The sequence below is a fragment of the Manis pentadactyla genome, chromosome 5 (assembly GCF_030020395.1).
Source record: "Manis pentadactyla isolate mManPen7 chromosome 5, mManPen7.hap1, whole genome shotgun sequence".
Classification (NCBI taxonomy): Eukaryota; Metazoa; Chordata; class Mammalia; order Pholidota; family Manidae; genus Manis; species Manis pentadactyla.
In genome coordinates, this window is record NC_080023.1 from 26,567,905 (window position 1) to 26,584,469 (window position 16,565).

A 16,565-nucleotide genomic window follows, 5' to 3' on the forward strand; every position below is an offset into this window, starting at 1 on the left:
TCCTCCTTGGATCTCTTGTGTTGGGAGATCTGTAGGCTTCCATGGTCTCAGAGACTATTTCCTCTCCCTGTTTAGGGAAGTTTTCAGAAATTATTTCTTCAAAGACACTTTCTGTTCCTTTCTCTCTCTCTCTGCTTCTTCTTTTACCCCTATAATGCGAATACTGTTTCATTTGGATTGGTCATACAGTTCTCTCAATATTTTTTCATTCCTGTAGATCCTTTTATCTCTCTCTGCCTCAGCTTCTCTGTATTCCTGTTCTATGATTTCTATTCCATTAATGACCTATTGCACCTTATCCAGTCTGCTCTTAAGTCCTTCCAGAGATTGTATTATTTCTGTATTCTCCCTCCCAACTTGATCCTTTAGCTCTTGCATATTTCTCTGCAGGTCCATCAGCATGGTTATGACCTTTATTTTGAAATCTTTTTCAGGAAGATTGGTTAAATCTATCTCCCCAGGCCCTCTCTTAGGGGTTGTCTCTGTGATTCAGGGCTGGACCAAATTATTCTGCCTTTTCATGGTGATAGAGGTAGTTGTAGGCTGTTAGCACATGTGTTAGCTGGGAGAACAAAATCCCTTCCTGCTTGCTGGTCGCCTTGCCCTTCTCCAATGCCTGTTTCAGTTACACGCACACCGGGAGCATGCTCCAGGTTAATTTCCTGAACCACAGCGGGCAGGGAAGCCCAGTGCCCTGCGGGGAGAGTCAGGTGGGCCAAGAGTGCTCTCCTGCAAAAATGGTGCCCCTTCGTGCTTTGCCTCACCTTCTCCTGCCTGCACTTGGCAGCTTCTCACCAGCAGCAGCTCTTGGATATGGCCCGGTCGACTATGCGCTGGGAGGAGGCGTTGGGTGGCTGCTGTAGGCACAGCCGCTCCCAGGCTGCTCTGCCAGGGCCACATGGGAGGGGAAATGAATGGCAGGCTATTTATCACCCTGAGGGTGCTTCAGAGCTGTGTTGCCACCCAGGGGGTTAGGGCATCTGAAGTTCCCAGGGATTCCTAGCTGCTAGGCTGAGTGTGCCAGGATGATTCTGTCCAGCTGTGAAGCCCCTGTCCCTTTAAAACTTTCAAAAAGCACTCGCTTTTCTTTTGTCCTGGGGGAGCCGGCTGTGGGGACCCACTCGCAGATTTTACTTTTCCGTTTCCCTAATATCCAGTACACCATGCACTGTGTGTCTGCGCTATCAGTGAGGATTATTAGGGCTGGTTATTTAGCAGTCCTGGGCTTCCACTCCCTCCCCACTCTGACTCCTCTCCTCCCACCCATGAGCTGGGGTGGGGGGAGTGCTTGCATCCCTCTGGGTTGAGGCTTGTATCTTAACCCCTTCATGAGAAGTTGCATTCTCGCAGATGTAGATGTAGCCTGGCTGTTGTACTGTATCCTCTGGTGTCTCTGTTAGGCATAGTTTTATTTGTTGCATTTTCAGAAATATATATGGTTTTGGGAGGAGATTTACACTGCTCTACTCATGCAACCATCTTCCCCCAAATCTTGTATAATCATGTGTTTTTAAAAACACATGTCATTGTAAATGCATATAGCAAAACACATCTGTTTAATATCCATATTTTAAACTTTATATGGATAGTCTAAAAAAGTCTTAAACAAATCTTCACAGGATATTTTCACTTCTAGTAACATTGGGCCTGCATAAAAGAGGTGTTCAGCTGCTTACATTTTCACACAGATGTGGGAATTGAAGCCTGAGGCAATGTGAATAGCAGCTCTTCAAACTTCAAAGGATCTGTGAAGATCCTTGCCATCATGAATTGGCCTATGCTTGGGGAGCAATTAAAATTAAATAGCCTCCCAACAGCAAAAAGTGAAAAGCTCTACTTCTGAGTATGAACATACTCCATCACAGAGGCGGCATAACAGAAGTGTTTTTTAAAAAGGGAAAATAACAGAATAGAGAGGTGGGACATGACAGTGCATTCAGAGTGTATAGTTTCCAGACATTTAATTGTAAACATATTTGTTCATGTTACCTACTCCTTTAGAATAAGCACATGTGTGGTATATTTACACATATATAGGCGTACACACACTACATGTAAGTAATCCTTTAATCATGTTAATCAGTTGGTTACACTTCCTAACTTCAACACTGTAAACAAATCACTTAGAAATAGTCACAAAATTATAAGATGCTTATTAAAAGTACAATAAATTGGTGCTTTTCTGAGATTACATATGTATATTAATTAGCATGGATGGTTAATACAGTTTATCCCCCAAATCATCTTTTTTTCATATTATATTAATTATACAATTTTAATTTATTTGGCTTAGCCTGAATTAAAGGGAAAAGTCAATTTGGAATTTGGAATTAGGTTGTTCACATTGAGAACCAAAACCACACACACACACACACACAAAATGTGGGTGCACCTTACAATTCACTTGTCTTGATTTTTGGCATTCTCTACTACCATGATTTTCCTAGTCCACTGAATTCCTATAGATGAGAGTACTATTTTCTGAAAGTCTTCACCAGGATGATAATGGTTGAAAATAACTTCTTTGTTTAAGGAACTCTTGATTCCCTATTTAAAACTGCTTAACTTTTTAAGAGAGCATCAAATGACTTTCATGCACCAAGATGCTCCAAAATTCTTGCCCCAAAACTTGCTATATCCACCTATCCTAAACTATTATACCATGACCATTAACCAATACTAATCAAGCTGTTGGGTTGAAAGACCCAATATAAGCCAGACCACCAAATACATAAAGATGCAGACCCTGCACATTCCCTCCTAGCACGCAACTAAGACTCCCAGCAGTGCTCCCTACATACAGTAAGCAATGAACTTGGCTCCACCCTATCAAGAGTTTGAGATGGTGGTATTTTCATGGAGGCAGCATTTCAGCAACCAAGCAGTTGATATATATTTTAAATTAAATGCAATTGGAAGGGGCTTAGCAATCAGATAGTTATTCTCAAACATTTAAGAAAAAAATGAGTGATGTGATGCTCAACCTGAAAACATATATGGAATCTAATCTCAGAACTTTTGTGCACCAAGGGAATATGTGACATCATCTACAGTGATGTAGTTTAGATTCTCTCTCCATCAATTTTTCAATGTTTTTCATATTTTACCCTAAATGTTCCCTAACTTCAATTCATCCCAAACATTCCTAATCAAAACCAGAAAAGGAGTTGTGGGGGAAGGAGGAGTAAAAATGAAGATGAAAATACTTTTACCTGATTGTCTGTAGAGGAAAATGGAAAGCATTAAAATAAAGAAGTATAGAAATCTTAGATTTGGACAGCAAATCTGCCCAAATTTAAAACCAGAGAATTTCACTGGGAAGCAAGTTTTTTCTGAACAATGCTGGAAATTATGTACTATAAGAAGCTAGAACTGTTTGACTAGGGACATTATTTTAAATAAGTATAAAACTGTTTTCATATATAGGGATTACAACTTGTTACATATGAATTTATAATTTTGTATGTTATTCCCATTGTTACAACATTGCCTTTATTTAAGATTCTTCTCTCTGGACTCCTCTTTGATTTTTCCTTTCCTTTGCAATTACCTCTCTAGGAGAGCGTGCTGTTTGATAGAACTAGAATTAATTGGTGGAAATTCAATGAGTTTGTGTAAAATGCTTAGTAAAATATCTGCCAATAATCATTCAATAAATGGAGTTTGACATTACTGATTGCTTTTCATCTGTTTACTTGCAAGCAGGTTTTGTTTAAATCTCTTAAGAACTTTCTATGTTCAATGTAAAAAAAATTAGAAAACAGAAATGTATAATGAAAAACTCAACAAGTATCCAACATCTCAGTATAAACACTGTTACCTTTGATATATTCCTGATTCTTTTTAACTTATTTTTCCAAATGTCTGTTTGCTTGTATATATATGATTCTAAAATATAAATATATTCAATATACATTTTTGATATATATACATAGGACTTTAACATTTAAATATATTCAATACACATTTTTGTATTCTGTCGTAGTTTAAATCATGTTACTTCTTAAAATCTTTCATGGTCTTAGTACTTTCTCAAATGCATGATCTATATATCATGTTCATCTTGAGACATGGTTTATTTTTCACTTTATTAAATTTTATAGAATTATATTAAAAGTATTATAACCCTACTAAATGAACCCCAAAATTTGTACATAGGCCACTTTCTTTTTAAGTAAACTCTCATACTTGTGGGCTATGAATTCAGACTGCCAGGGCTGAAATATATCAGTTGTAACTATTTCACTTTGAAGTCTTTACATTCCTGTTCCTCAGGTCTTATCTGGAAAATAGGGAAAACAAGCTCACAGAAACACTGTGAAATTAAATGATATAATTCATTCAAGATATTTGTTAAATCACATAATAACTGCTTATTAAATTTCATCGATATGCCAAAGATCATTTCCTTACATGTGCTTTAAAAAGCAAAGAGCAAAAATTAACCATTAATAAAACAAAAGTTATACAAACACTTTGAAATGTATTTGTTGACTAATAAAGTTACTTATTTTGGAATAAAAATATTTTAAACTTTTATTTGTATTTATTTATTATCAATCTTCCTGAAATTCTCTCTATATGTATCCTCTGCTAAATATTCCCTATTTGCTATAGTTGCTCTCTAAAATTTTTTGGTAGTTCAGCCATGATACCCTATTTGAAACTATCACTTTGTCATTCTGTTACTTCACTATTTTTCTGTGTGTAACATGCTGTAACTCTGGGGGGAAAACCCTGGGCAAAATACTTTTGAAAACCAGTCAAAGAGAGAAATAAAGTTTAAGAAACCATTTATTGCTTACAAGCAGTTGTCCATCATCTCTCTCCACGCAGCTGCCACACCAGACTAAAAAACTCCACCCAGCTTCCCCAGTGCTTCACTGGCCTTGTCGTTACCTTTTGAAATGGAGATGGACTACTCTCTACCCCTTGAAAACACCTATTGATAAGGAGATGCACTAAAGCCAGGCAAGAGCTTCTGAAATTTTGTAATTTTACCCACAAGCCACGCCTCCAGAAATCTTGCCTCACAATCTACCCATTCCTCATCTTCCGTAATGACTCCTGTGAGAGAAAACTAGAGCATTGTAACCAGAATAATAACATAAAATCATGATAATCCTCAAGCTGGAGGACTTAGCTAGGTTTAAAGTCCTTAAGTCCATAACTTGCCCATTCTACAGGCAGTCAGTAGCTGAACAGGTAGGAAGTTCAGAGCAACATTGTGCGGCAGCTTCAGCCAGGGGGTGCATCCAGGCCCCAGGGACTGCAGAAGATGATTACCTTAAGGGTGATAAAATGCATGTTATAATGACACCAGCATAGGCAAATCTTGTCCATCAAGTAGGGGGCATGCAATAGCGGTCCTGTGATAGGTCAGTGGCAGGAATGGGATCTCATTCTGGTCTAGGATATCAGACATTTACCCCACCCCATGGGAGTTACAGATGGGTCAATATATGTAGGGTTACAGGAGGTACATGCAGTGGCCATAAAGACAAAACAAACATCCCCTTAAGATTCACTTACCTCCTGGACGTTTTAGGTACACTACCATGATCTTTGGGGGCCACTCTGCTGTTACTCCAGGAATACACATGAAGCCAGCTTCTAGGCCTTTTCCCCAAGGTGCCAGAAGGGGCAGCCATAGCTGATCAATGTGTTGAAATGTCCAGGTCCACTTAACAGTGTCTCCAGGGTTTAATGCATTAGGGGCTGGCAGCAGGATGTTGCTCTGCTGGCCATATCCTGGCTTCAGTAACTTCTCTTCGGTATGCACATATACCTGTAGAGGAGAGGCAGCAATGTGTGTTAGCATGTCCTCAGGGTTCAAGGCTCCTTTTTGGGGCTACTCATTCAAATGCCATAGCACTGTCCATAAGTGAACTGGCCAGCTCCATAAACTATTCGTGTCTGATTTCAGGCCAGATTTCAACAAACAGTTGTATCTCTCTATATTGCCTTCCCCAGTAGGGTTATATGGTACATGAAACTCCCACTTTATTCCTAATTGCTGCACCCATTCTTGTAATGCATATCCATTAAAGTGGGTGCCTTGATCTCCCTCATCACTTGCGGCTGGTCACAGGCTGCAAACAGATGCTCTAGGCCTCTCTGTGTGGTTGCAGATCTGCACAACGTGCAGGAAAAGCAACCAATAGTCCACTAGCTGTATCCACACAATTCATGGCATATCGATATCCTGATATGGGCAGAGGCCTAATGTAGTCTATCTGCCACCTGACAAGGGGTATCGGCCCCTTTACTATTGTCACATGTTGCTGCAAGACTCAATTTAAGTCTCTCTTAGAGCACATAAAGCACTCCTTCTGGGCTCTGCTGACTTCAAAAGTCAATGGCAAGCCCCACTGATGGGCTACAGACCTCATTGTGCATTGGACTATATCAGAGGCAGGCTGTCCTTCTAGCCAATACACCTAGGCCAATGTGCCTGCTTCATCATTCCCTGGGGATGCCAAAGGCAAATGGCCAGTCACATGATACATGGTAACTGTCTTAGCCTGACCAGAGACCCCATAGTTCTTGACACAACTCTTGCTCCAAAAAGGGCCAGTGACCAACCATCCAATTGGTATGGTAACATGTCAGTAGCCATAGGATAAAGTCCCGATAGACAGCCCAGATTTCAATGCAGATAACTATATGGGAGGGCCCCTGGGTGATCATGGGCCATACTGCCAGCAACTCAGCCCTTTGGCTGCTCTTCCCCTCTCCAACCTCCATCCATATTGTCTTAGTGTTAGGATGGAAAACCAAGGCCCTCCACTTCAGTGCCTACCCATGACTGGAGCCATCTGTGTACTAAGCATCTTCAGGTATAGGGACTATTCCCTCCTGATTAGGACTCTCAGCTACCAGTGGCTGAAAAACAAGTTCTTCTTGCTTTCTATTGGCATAAGCTACTGGCCCCAGTAAGCATTGGAGTTCTCCACTTAAGGGGCTGGTGGACAGGGTACTACACTGCTGTAAATATGTACCTTATTTGGCCAATGTAGGTGTCTGTGCCATGCCACTCCATGTCCTTTGGGTCCAGTCTTGTACCCACCTCACTATTGGATAGGTGGTTATTACCTGGTTGGAGCTGTTTCAGTGATGGGCTCTATAGCTAGCAAGGTGTGGTACACAGCAGCCAGTTGCTTCTCTATCATTTTGTACCAGATCTGCTCCTTTCCATAGTTGTGACCAGAATCCAATAGGTTGGTGTGTCCATTAAAACTGCTGCTAAAGACCCCATCTATAACCATCTTCTGTTACCTGGACATCTAACTCACAGGGCCTTGATGAGTCCATCACATTCAAGGTCTGTATGGCCTTGACTCCTCGCTTGAAAGCAGCAAAGCATCTGCACATGTCTCATCCGAGTCCCACCTGATGCGCTTTTGTACCAACTGGTATAAGGGCTTCAGAATTTGTGCCAAGTGCAGATAAACACTCTCCAGTAGCCCAAAAGGCCGAAAGCTCCTGTAATACTGCCACAGTGGTAGGGGTAAGGAAAGCCTGGCCTTGTCTACTACTGTATCAGGAATAATTTAGTTTTACCTGACCAGACAACCCCTAAGAATTTTACAGACAAAGCAGGTCCCGAATCTTGGTGCTTTTCACAGCCCATCCTTTCTCCTGTAGATATTGCAGCAGTCTAGGAACTGCCCCTTCTAAATCTGCAAGAGAATCAGATGTGAGCATGATATCATCAGTGTAGTGATACAGCCACACTGTTTGTGGTTTCTTCCATGTGACCAAATCCTGGACTAAAAGTCCATGACAATTAGTGGGACAGTGGATGTACCCCAGTAGAAGGACAGTGCATGTCCACTGCTGGCCTTCCCATGTGAAAGCAAACTGTTCCTGACTTTCCTGTGCTGTTTCAAAAGAGAAGAAAGCATTAGCAATGACTACCACATAATGATATGTCCCCAGTTCATGATTGTTGTGTCCATAAGGGCTGTTATAGAGGGATAGCAGCATGCAAAGGGGGTGTGACTTTATTCAAATCCCTGTAGGTCACAGTCATATGCCAGGAGCTGTCTGGCTTTCTCAGTGGCCACATTGGGACTCTGAGTGGGTTTTATGATGCCCAACTTCTCCATCTTCTGTAGTGTTTTTTCAATTTCCTTATGGGACCAAGGCAGTTTATACAGCTTAATATCTGTCATCCACCAAGGTACAGGCAGAGCTATAGATGGGTGCTTAGCATGTCCCCTCAGAACTGCCTTTACCACACATACCCTCAGTCTGAACTCACCTGCAGTGGTCTGTAACCATAGGCCCTGCAGGAGATCTACTCCCAAAGTATATTCAGTGATGGGGGAAATGTACACAGTATACTCCTTTGGGGGTAAACACCCTACCTCAGGTGGGATTTGGGCTTTCCTCACTGTAATTGCCTTAACCCCATAGCCATTTATCACAGCAGGAATTCTGGGAAAATGCTTAGGGTTGCCATAAATTAGAGAACACTTAGCTCTTGTGTCCACCAGCACTAGGACATGATGTACATTCACAGGTGACCAATGAATTGCTAATTCTACATGTGGCCTCCAGTCCCCACCACATCCGCCAAGGTGGGTATCTTGACACCTCCCCCCCGGTCAAGTTACGATGCCCAATCAATCTCCTGTGAGGGTGAGGGCCCAGGAGAATCCTGAGTACTGTCTCCCAGGAAGTTTTGCAGGGACACAGGCTGAGCATGAAGCTTTGACTCTGGTTTCCTTTTCATGGACCTGCTGCTCTGCCTTTAATTGGTGCCATAGTTCTAATAAGAGCCTATTGGGCTGCCCACCACGTTTTTCTTTCACTATCCCAGCCTTTATCAAATCAACCCACATCTGGATCCTTGAGACCTACATGGGTTCTTTTGCACCTCTCTTTTCAGTCATAGCCTATACTTCCTTCCATGCCCTTATTGTTTCAACCTTCTGCAGATCTGCTAAAGTATGAGTAGCCTCACTTATGGGCTGCACTATGTGGGGGGTAAGAGTAGTCACTAGGGACCCAAAGAGAGATGTGGGAGCTGTATGCAGCACCAGATTTCTCATTCCTACAGTGGAGAATTCCTCATCAGGGCCCTGGGGGTTCATATTACAGATATTTTTCATACTCTATTCCCTTAATACCTGTTGGAGCTCTATATGTTTTCCAGCTAGTGGGTAAGTATGATAAATCACCCTGATTAGGCCAAACTGCCCTGAGGGCAGCTGTAAACCAATCCAGAAATGTGTGATTCCCTGAGGTGTGACAGGTACTTTGCAACTGATGCTGGAGGGAAGGGTAAGTCATCAGGAAAGTCAGTCTATCCCTTTCAGAACCAGGCATAACAATGTTTTCCACCCCCATATTCCAGAAATGCAAAAGCCATGTATGTACAGGTTCCAAAGGATTCTACCGAAACAAGGTGCTCATGTCCACCAACTCATCCTGACTATAGGGGCAGAGCACAGAGTGCTCCACAACCTGGCAAGGGGGTAGCTCTTACCCTGAGGAGCCCCTGGGTGGGCCTTTAATACAGGAGAGGCTGGTACCTTGAGCGGTGGCCTCGGCAGCAGATAAACCCTTAGCCCCGCCTCCTCATCTTCTCCCACCAGCTCCTCCAGCATCTATTGAGCTGAAGGCATCGCTTTTTCCTCCCCCTCCCCCATGACCTTCTGCAACATGGCTTCTCCTGCTGCCTCCCCCCTCGCTGCTGCTAAGGAATCTTCTAGGATCACAACCCATCTTCTCAATAACTTCCTTCCTTAAAGGCATCCCATAGGTCATTGCCCAGCTCCTCCAAGTGATGCCAAAGTCTGTCTCTCTCCTTGATAACCCTTTCTATTATTTCGATGAGGAAATATCCTACATTGCCTACTGCCGCACAGCCACTCAGGGCCTCTAAGCAGCCTTCTATCTCATGGAGGGCTAATTCTGAAGCTTCCAGTGTCTCCACCCTTTCCCAATTCTGGGGAAGGCCCCACCCCTCTAGGAGGTGTTTTACCCTAGACCAATTCCTCACTAAGCGTTCCCCAATTGGAAGCCCCCCATGTAGAGGCTTCCCAGGTGAAGCTGCACCCTCGACCACTGCAGCCACTGGGACCTCCCCACTATACACAGCAGGGGTTCTGGACATCTCCCCACCATCTCTAGGGGCATCCCCCCAAGCATCACACTCATGTAGACAGGTTTAGGGTTTAGAGGTCATGCCAACTACCACCAGATGTAACTCCAGGGAAAAATCCCAGGGCAAAATACCTTTGAAACCTAAATCAGTCAAAGAGAGAAATAAAGTTTGAGAAACCCATTCATTTCTTACAAGCAGTTGTCCAGCATCTCTCTCCATCCAGCTTCTGAAGCAGAGTAAAAAACTCAACCCAATCTACCCAGTGCCTTGCTGGCCCTTGTAATTACCTATTGATGTGGAGATGGACTACTTCTCTCCACCCCTTGGAAACACCTAGTGATATGGGGATTCACTAAAGCCAGGTGAGAGATTCTGGAAATATTGCAATTTTACCCACACATGCTATCAGTGAACATTCTGAATATTACTGAGAACATACTTAAAATTCAATTGGGATTCATATATCACAAATTTAGTTGGTAGTCACTGTGAATAGAAGGTCTGTAAAATGGTTTCATTCATTTTGTTTCAAAAATAATCTCTAGAGTGAAACAGGGAGAAGTATTAAAACACACACACACACATAAAATCAGAGCTATTGAAATTCACAAAGGGTAGATAGATGCAGACAAACATGAATAATGCAAAGACACCATCTTTGGAGAAAAGTGAGCATCAAAAGATGTGAAGTTAGTTACCCCTAAGGAACAATGAAACCATAGGTAGCCTGAAATATTTAAACTAAATCACATTCTAATAAGCAATATACCCCCTGAGAGAAATAACAAAAGAGGAATTAGCTCTTTTAGTTCTAGGGTACCACTTCCTATGTACTTGAATTAAACAAAAACAGATTTATGGGATTCTATATCTGCACATGCATATGTATGCAAGTGTGGATATTTTAGTTTGTGATTACCATTGTAAGAAATCATCACAAATTTAGTGATTTAAAAATAAGTCAATTTATTATTTCATGGTTTTGTAGGTCAGAAGTACAATGGAAGTCTTAATTCTGCCTTCAAAGTTTCTTTTGCAGTGGAGGAATAACATCCACATGCATAACATCAGGCAGTGAAGGTCATGGGGGCCAAAATTTTAACCTACTCTGGAAGAAGACTCAATGTTTCTATACATACTCAAAACATACTGCATAAAGTATAAATTGTATTACAGGTAGCATGTTAAATATTTTTCCCAAAATTATTTGATTTAATTCTTCCAAAGTATCTGCTAAGTATTATCACAGACATTTCATAGATGAAGATACATGTATTCAATATATTAAATAGCTAGGGTAATAACACAAAATGAGTTTAAGGTCAGCCTGAATTTGACGCTGGAACTGTCTGACACTGAAACTCAGACTTTTAACTACACTGCTGTGCTCTTATTAATATTACAACAAACACTCACATTCAGATTCTTATAAGTTAGCTCAGGTCTAAATAGAAAGTAATGAATCTGTTGCTGACTTAATTTTTGAAAATGTCAGTAGAATAATAATAATGTTATATGTAGGCTGTCATATTAGTCTCACACACACACACATACAATTTTGTTGCCTAAAGTTTTTATTTTAGAAAAACTTTATTTTCAATACAGCTATATAAATTCATCAATTAATTATTGTAATTATATCTAATTTTTAAAGTATTTACAAAGTATTCAAGAATTCTCCTTGAACTTTATTTCTAGTGAAGCCTAAGTGTAAAACTCAAAGAATCTTTTTGATTTCCTACTTTTTAAAATGTATTTTCTGATTCTCTCTCTATATATTTTTGTAGCTACTTTGTATAGACACATTAAACACCAAATTTATTAGAGAAAATGGTAAATTTACAGATTTTGTGGAAGATGGACTGCTCATTCTTGGTTTGTGCAATTATATATCCTTATAACACCAGGAGCAAATTATTCTTTAATTATCTAGTAATGCCTATGCATTTTACATAATATTCATGATCATAGAAGCTTGTGCATCAGAACAAGGAAAAAGAGAGGTTTTTTTTTTTGGCTCTATTTTATTTTTAAAAGAGAGTTTTAAATGATTTAATTTCTAGTAAATTATCATGTTTGTCTCATTTGATTTTACTCACTTTTGTCATTGAAAGTAGCTGAACAAATACATTTTCCAGCTTGCCTGCCTTTGCCTTACACTTGAAAGATAAAGTGGTCTTATGCTGATGTCAGTTACACCTTCATGTCCTTTCAAAATACATAGGGAACCCTACAGCCTCACGTCTATAAATGCAATCAATGTCTGTCATGCTTGTTACTCACAAGACAATGATACTGCTCAAGGGAAGCAGTAGCATTGTGCTTGCTGGTTTTTATCTGTCTGGAAGTAAGCTGCTCAGAGAAAAGAGTTATGTTGGATTCCATGTGCCTGTCAGCTGTGTCACATCTTTTTCTTCTGGCTATATATTTTGTGATTATGTTTTCATCATTTTCTGCTGATTATATTACCAGGAGTCCTTTCTACAGTGACAGTTTCTGTTTGACATTAATTTTAACCATGGATCTGAGTGTGTGGACAAGTAATGAAACCTTAGAGTAGGTACTTTTCTTTTTATGGTACACAATTTTCTTATAAATCAGAGGCCCACTGAATAGGTCAAAGTGACCCAAAATTATATACTGTGTTTTTTCTGGAGTTTACAAAATTATGCATCCAGTTTTCAATGAATTGATATTAGGGAGATTTTATGAATGTATTCTCCAATCCACTTTGGTATCACACAACTAACTTTTGGCTGATTTGTTCTAGGTGTACAATGATAGAGTACAATAAACAGTCAGGTAGAAGACAGGTCAAAATCCGGGACTTGGCATTCCCATCCTATGTACTAATAATATTGAACATATCATATACTCTAATTCTTATAAATTTCATCAAAATTTAAAGGAAAATGAAAGAGATTTCCAATAAAAAGCCTCCCAATGTTAAATCATTTTAAATTAATTTGAGCTTGATTTTGAATAAAATGGAAATTATTTCAGTATGTTTTTATCGTGCCATATAGATTTTAAATACAGTGCTGAGTATTTGTACTGTTATTTTAGAGGTGTTCATTATGAAGAGAGGTTTTTATTATCTACACAATCTTAAAAATACTATGCTAAAATTAATAAAAAAGAATGGCAGATGGAAAAGTCTATTTCATGTATCAATGAGCACCTATAATTATTTCCCAGACATAATACTCATGTCTGCCTTTTTTATTTACCTATTTTGCTTTTATTCATAATCCTCTTTCTCAAACTGTAGACAATACAGTAAGGTTTCATAGAAAGATCATACCTAAACAAACATGATCTTTGCCTCAATGCTGGGTACCTTACCTTAGTTAATATTTTTATTGGTCTTATGGCTAAAACTAGTTCAATATTCTTTCCTGGTTGGGAAACCTCGGACATTAAAATTTTGCACTTTATTTCCTGTCAGTCTTTTCTAACAAAGTGGATAATTGCTATCTGAGTTGATCTATCCCATGTAATAACTTGCTATAAGCAGTGATGTGCAAGCAATGAGTGCCAACTTGCTGGTTTTCTAACCATTCCCCAAGAGATACAAACTTAATAGGTATTGGTTCTGCCTTCCAAAGTAGTGGAGGCAACAGGTCTACATCCTCTCAGCCAAAGCCAACGATTTTCCAGTTGTCTGCTTCCCAACTACCTAGCAAATGCAGCTTGCTTTAGCTTTTTTTTTTTTAATTACCAATTCTGTATCAGTTAGTGTAGCCCTAGCTACTGCAATGAAGGAAATATCAGTGGAAGTTTCTTTCTTTCTGATGTTTCTGGCTGGTAGTTGCTTTTCCTCTACAGAATGGTTGGGGGAAACAGACACCTTCCATGTCATGACTCCTCTTTCACTGTCATTGCAAGCAATCTCCAGAGAAGAAAAGAGATGGAGGTGGAAGCACAAACACACACACACACACCCGAAGTGCCTTAGCCTAGAAGTGTTACATTCCGCATCATCTAACATCTCACTGGTAATAACAGGATCTGCCCCACCCCTATGCAGACGTTAATAAATATAGAATCTAGCCAGGCAGCTGTTTCATGGTAACAATGCTACAGTATGAATGAAGGAGCAAAATGTTAATAAATACGTAATTCTGTCAAGGAGATAAATTGAGGGAACAGGTATAGATGTGAAGGAAGTGTATTTTGTGTTGATCAAGGAAGAATTGATAGCATAGTACACGTTCTATTTGAAAAACATTTTTGAATGAGAATGTATTTTTTCATATAAACTAAAACATTTAAACAAGGGAAAAAATAGTACCAACTTAGCGTTGTTTTGAGAGTTTAATGGGTTCATAAAATAATTTTACATATATGAGTTATGACTCTGTGCTATGATTCCTTTTTTTCTTATTACTATCAATAAAAGTTGAAACTTTAGCATATATATGTATATGGAAGGAGGGAGAGCAATCCTAACTATGTTCTGAATATGGTTGTATAATAATATTAGCTCAAACCAAATAAAATTTTTAGTTTTATAGGCAAAAATGTTTCTAATATCAGCAAGTACTTGTCATATCAAATGTGATAGGCAGCACATTTTGGCTCTATGATCTTAACCCACTTGGCATAACTACTGTAAATGTGTACATGTGTTAATTCCCATAACAAAAGAGACTTTTTAGATGGAGTTAGAGTAGCTACTCAGTGGGCCTTAAAATGGGAAGATTAACCTGAATTATGTATGGCTTTATATAATCACATGACCATTAAAACGAGAAGAGGAGGGCACAAGCATCATCAGAAGAGATGTGGCAAAAGAGAAAGCATAATACAAACACATGATAACTCAACCTGTCTTCTCTAGATTTGAAGATAAAGGCAGCTAGACACAAAACAGGTGTTCTCCAGACGGGTGGACTCCAGAAGTTGATAGCTATGTCCAGCATTCAGAAAGAAAGAAAATCAGGACCTCAGTCCTACAACCACAGTGAATTGAATTCTGGCAACAACCTGTTTGAGCATGGAAGTAGATTCTAGAGCCTCCACTAAAGAGTTCACCTCTGCTCACTTCTTGATTGTAGCTCACAATAAATTTCTGAAATTTTGGAACAGTAGATAGTAGATATGAATTCAATGTTGTCATTGTCCTGCCTCAGCTCTGCAATGGCTTTCTATCATAGTTTCACTTAAATCCAAAATTCCCTTTGTCATCTCTAAAGGCTTACATTTTCCAGCAAATAAGCTCTTTCTACCAAGTGACTCAAACACAATAGTCTCCTTCCTGCTTTTCAAGCATGCCAAGAACATTTCCAATTTAAAAATCTTTCATGTGCTCTTCCCTCTGCCTGCAGAGTTCTCTCTATTGGCATGTTTCTGTGTATATATTTATACAGTTATCTGTTCAAATGTCACCTGTCTAAAACAGACTTTCACAAGATTGACAGGAAATAGATCCTCTTTCCCATTATCCTGAACCTATTCACCTTGTTTTAATTTCCTTTATAGTGCTTGTCACTGCCCAACATTATTTTGTTAATTTTTAAAAATTATTTATTTACTGAACTCTGTGAGGGCAAAATTTTTGTTTATTCCACAAAGCATTGTATCCATGGAGCCTAGAAAACTTCCCAAAATCTAATAAGTGTATGACAAACTAATGTTAGTTAATGAAACTATAATTTGGGTGAAATATTCTGTATCACTCTAACCTTAGAACACGGAAGAGTCAATGTGGCTAAATATTGATCAAACAGTTAGATATTATCCACAAGCTGGAAAACACAGCACAACTATTATATCTGTTCTCAGATATTTTTGGTTAAATTTTCACCTTTTGATAAGCTTATAGATGTACATTTTGAGACTGGGAGCTTTTACTCATACTATGCTCTCCCATTGGATGCCCTTATTTACAACCTATTTATAGTTATTTCTCAAAGCCACAATTCTTCCTGATCCAGATTGTTATACTCAAATTCTCATTATCATTTCAAGTACCATAGAAAACATTATTGCTTCTTATTTCATGATGGCAACTAATATAAAAGAAGTTGACATAAACTCAATATTCTTCTCAACAATCTCTGTACAAAAAAATGGCTTCTTATGCATCCTACTTCAATTACTGCTCAAGAATCCATTCCAAATCCTAACTATAAACTGACCACCATCCATTGCTCCATTATTCACCGTTATACATCAACACCCATCAGTCGCTAGTATCTTCCCAATCCAACTATTTATTATCTGTCATATCTGTCCACTCATTTCCACTACTGCTATTTCAGTTCAAGCTTTCATCATGTTTCACAGGTTGTAGCAACAGATGTGTAACTGTCTTCATTTACAACCTAACTCCAAGCCATTCTCCCCAAGGAGCTAGAGTTATATTCTAAAGTGAAGCTGATCATCTCCTTGTTCCTCTCTTTCTTTAAGGCCATTCAGTGTCTGACCATATATGTGTCAAAAA